Here is a 4650-nt window from a genome sequence, read left to right on the forward strand (position 1 = left end):
TGTAAAAAATCGGTTTGAACATCATGGGAGCTGTTTTTAATGAGCTGCTGAGTAAAGAATATTTTAATCTTCCTGCTGTCAGTAGTATTGTCAATATAGTTGACCCTTACCTGAATGAAAACAGGGCGTAAAGGAAGGGTTTCAGAAATCAAACAAAGCTTTATTCCTGTGCTTACAGTCTGGGTAATTGGAGACTGCGCTGTTCTGCTTCCTATGGTCATATACGGGTTATTCGCACAAAGCCGTATTGAACAGTATTTCTCGCGTTGTGAACGTCTGTACACAGCGGTCCTCCGGGTTCCAGTAAGTGCGTAATTACGCATTGATGAAAAACCGGAGGTTTAAAAAAAGATAATTAGCCCACTGATAGTTTGATGTAGAGGCTGTGGAAATATCCACAAGTCTCGGTCTTTAAAATGCATTTGGTTTGACGGCGTTCTGTGCTTCCATTGTGAAGATATGGACAAAAGAATATTCGTGCTCGGTCAAAAAAATGTCATAAAAACGAAAAAGTAAAGGCTGAGAAAGCATTCACAATGTATTTTATACACAAAGGAAGTATTCTCGCTACTCTAAGAGGTTTCGTGGTTTATATTTTTTTTAATTGTTGAATCATATTTAAATGTTAAACAACTGAAGAGCCGATCGCTATAGACCAGGATGGCCGAGTGGTTAAGGCGTTGGACTTAAGATCCAATGGACAAATGTCCACGTGGGTTCAATCCCCACTCCTGGTAGTGTTGTAATAAGTTTTAAGTGACAGAACACTTTGATGATTTACACTCTATTTAAATATGAATTTACTAAATTTCAGTTCAGTTCTCTTCACTCCCACTCCCACTCCCACTCCCTGGCATAACTGGCATAACTGAGCTCTCACTATCGCATACTGAAGGCTCCCAATAAAGACGGAATCAAACAGTTTGTTCTGTTTCTCATGGTGATCCTCTTCTCGATCCAAATGAAATGTTTAATATGATGCCTCGAGAAAAAAAAGGAGTGAATTTCCGCCTGTAATTATTGATGCCCCATCAAATATTTTGTAACATCCCCGGAAGATTATACAGTAGAATCCTGGTTTGTGGCTTAAATTCAAGGTAAACAAGACTAAAGAAACGAGTTGGAAACTTGATGTCGAACTGGAATTTAAGTACCCGGAATATTTCACTACATTGGGCAATATGTGCCAGAGAGGACCACTTGAAATCCCTTCGATAGCTCAGTTGGTAGCGCGGTTGACTGTATTAGAAACAGTTAGGAATCCTTAAGTCGCTGTTTTGACTACAGCTCGAAGAAAGGTGCTTTTGTGAACTTTAATTAAATAGTTAAAATAGCGAATCTTTTTCACTCAGACGTTGATCAAAAGCTCAATAAACGATGAAGCAGAGGCTCTTGTTCCGAATTCAGCTTTGAATTAAGGGACTACGCTGTCCGATTTGTAATTCAAAAGTAGATACAAATGTCACTGTTTTCAAAGGATAAGTACTTAATTGGCTTTATGATTTGGTATTGATTTTGTATCATTATATTATTACGTTTGTGCTTTCTGTGTTTTTTATCGTATTGTGAACTTATTTTTTAAACAAATGCTTACAAAGGCAAACACAGCACACATCTGTTTATACCAGCGGTTAATTGTACATTTTTATTAAGTACAATCTACTGTATTTTTAGAAATAAATGGCATACTGTGCACGATATGTTGCAGAAACACAACCTGATATTTTCATAATTATTATTTTAATCATTTGACAAGTATGAGGTCCCGGATCCAAATCTTCAGTTCTGATTTTTTTTAAAGTGATATCTTCTCTTCCTCTCGTGGAAATCACAAGATGTGAGCAAATGTTTTTTGTTCTTTTTTTTTTCACGTTGCGATCCAAAGAGCCTCAGACGCACAGTCTGGTAGTAACCAAACCAGAATGGATTCTGCTGGGAGCCGGACTGAGCTCATTCTCACTCCCTGTGCTGAAAACAGAATGATCTCTTCCCCGAACATCGTCTACAGCTGCTAGATATTGCTCTCTGTCCTACTGCTCCAGCAATTCCTTTGACCAAAGACAGATCACTTGTGCGCTTTTAAACTTCTTATCACTACAGGCTCCTTGATGGCTCATGCTGATCGTCCTGTGGATCCAAAAGAAAATATTAAAGCTGATACTGATATTTTTGATTGTAATTTGCATCTAGCTACAACGTCCCTGGAAAAGATAATTTATTAGTTGCGTGCAATCGGAATCTTTTACTTTACGTATGGTAGTGGAAATAGTTTTAAAAATGTTTTCTAAAGAAGATTGTATTGCCAGGACCTGCCTTTAGCGCTCAGTAGCGATGACGCTGTTGATATAGATGGAGAAGAAATGTAAGATGAATTGATGATCTAAGCTAAAATAGCCCTAACACGCCTGCTGTAACAGTGTTTGTATTCATAGCAAGTAATATTCTTTTTCAAACCCAAACGTTGCTTTTGCATTAAGTGTTATGTAACCATTAGCGGTTTCTGTAGCTTCTGAAGAGCGCACTTTTCCAAACTGAAGCCTATAAGAACATTATTCAAGATGCACCATGGCCCAGAATCGTGCATCGGGACAAGGATTAACATCAATTGAAAGTACTCCCAAATAAAAGATTTGACCGAAAAATTAAAAGAGTAGGCAAGTATTAAAACAAAACCATAACTTCTTGACTTCCAATCTCTTTCCATGTAAAATGACATATTCAGTGGACTCATGCCGAGGTTGTGAGTTTAAGCCTCACCTGCAGCAGCCTGGTTTTCTGTCTTGACAGGTAAACAGAGTTTTGTGTTATTTGCTAAATGGAGAGAGGATTCTGTGTTAATTGTGCTCCTCCTGGGAGAGGTCAAGATGTGACGTTCACGAGGCTGGTGGTAAATATCCTGTCCAGGAATATACGGGGCTGTAGGGGGTCAGATCTATAGATGTAGTAAACACATTAGTGGAGACGGTGTGTCTGCTCTCCGTGAGAGAGCCAGCGGAAAGAATAATCTGTGGTCTGGGGAGAAGAGGCCCTCGTTGGAAGAGCGGCGCTCCTCACAGGAGAGAATGAAAACAATCTTTTTCAGGGACGCTGATTTTTCTCTTTGGGTGAATTAAAAGCACTTGTCCCAAGTGACCTCGTGGCGCAACGGTAGCGCGTCTGACTCCAGATCAGAAGGTTGCGTGTTCAAATCACGTCGAGGTCAGCTGATGAGTTTGCAGGTGCTGCTGGTGCCGAACCCGGAATTTACACCATGCAGTCGGATTTTAGCTGTACACCACCTAGGTAATCCGAACGAAGTAACAGAACAGTACAGAACACCCAGTCAGGAGTTTATGCAGCATTTAATCTTGAACACGACAAGAGAAAAGGCACACTGCACATCCGCGAAACATCACGTCCTACTTTAGAGACAGTGACATCAGAGAATGGAAGTTTCAAACCCCTTTTCTGTTACAGGTTCAAGCAAACCTGAAAGTTAGGGAGTGTTTGGTCATTTTTGTATGAAAAAGTGTCTGAAGCCTGTAATTATAATTTGCCCTTCTTTTAATTGTGGTTGAAATCCACTCCCATGTACCAGGACCTTACAGTATATTCATGTTTTCTTAAATGACTAACTATTGGACTATTGGACATTAGTTGGTGTTTTTTTTTTTTTGTAACGATTTGCTATTTCATGCAGGAAAGAAAGGAACCCAGACCCAACGTTTGCTTTCAGGTGGGGTTCATTTACATAACAGACATCTATTTCTGAGGAGCCTGATTTGAATCACACAACCCCGGTAGAAGTCGGATCGACAATCTTATAAACCGAAATCAGACGCGTTATCCATTAAACCACTAGCCCGTCACATAAATTAATTGCACCATGGTGAGTTCAGTGCCGCTACTAGTAATACCCCACCCCCATCTTAAATTTCTAAGTGAGAAACGTGTTTTCTACATTTTTTTTTAGTTTTAAAAAATCATCACTTTTAAGCAGACAAAGCCTTTATGTGTCGCTCTGAATTTCTAATTGATTTAGAATTCCAAGACAAAAGCGTTTCGTTCCACAACGGCGTGAAATGATCACGTCTTTCACTCTACTTCTCTCTAGTAGTGTACGAAGTAAATTACTTTCGCAGTAATTAATTTATTTATTATATTTATTAATAAAAAAATTAAAATAAATTTACTTCGTACACTATGCAGAGTGCCGTATACTCCTAGTTGCGGCACACACGATATATGCAGTAAAAAGCCTCAGGCACTGTGTTAGATGTGTTTTCGACGTTATATATGCGTTTATTAATGTCGTCGATTTTACGGTTGCAATTCGACATTGATTATACGTCGTATAGCCGTATTTTCGCCGTGAATATACGTATATTCGACGAATCACTGCCCACTGCAAAGGAACAAGTGATACTGTAGGTTTATTCCATGCTGAAAAGAGAAGAGAAGAGAAGAGAGAAAACATAACGTTTCAGCTGTGAAACCTTCTTCAGGTTTGTTTTCTCTCTTCTCTTTTCAGCATGCAATAAACCTACAGTATCACTTGTTCCTTTGCAGATACGAATGCTGACGTAGCTACATACCTGAATATATTAACCCCTGCCTTTACACTGTTTCAGTCCTGTTGTGCTCGCTGACAATCACAGTACGAGGGAAACG

At 39.2% G+C, this 4650-nt stretch overlaps 2 non-coding genes across 2 annotated transcripts; both read left to right on the top strand.

Moving 5' to 3' along the window:
* Positions 1–654: 654 nt before the first annotated feature.
* Positions 655–737, top strand: trnal-uaa (transfer RNA leucine (anticodon UAA)). The gene has a single exon. It is a non-coding gene; the product is annotated as a tRNA-Leu (tRNA).
* Positions 738–3130: 2393 nt separating this feature from the next.
* trnaw-cca (transfer RNA tryptophan (anticodon CCA)) lies at positions 3131–3202 on the top strand. The gene has a single exon. It is a non-coding gene; the product is annotated as a tRNA-Trp (tRNA).
* The last annotated feature ends 1448 nt before the right edge of the window (positions 3203–4650 follow it).

Source organism: Lepisosteus oculatus, chromosome 14 (assembly GCF_040954835.1).
Source record: "Lepisosteus oculatus isolate fLepOcu1 chromosome 14, fLepOcu1.hap2, whole genome shotgun sequence".
NCBI lineage: Eukaryota > Metazoa > Chordata > Actinopteri > Semionotiformes > Lepisosteidae > Lepisosteus > Lepisosteus oculatus.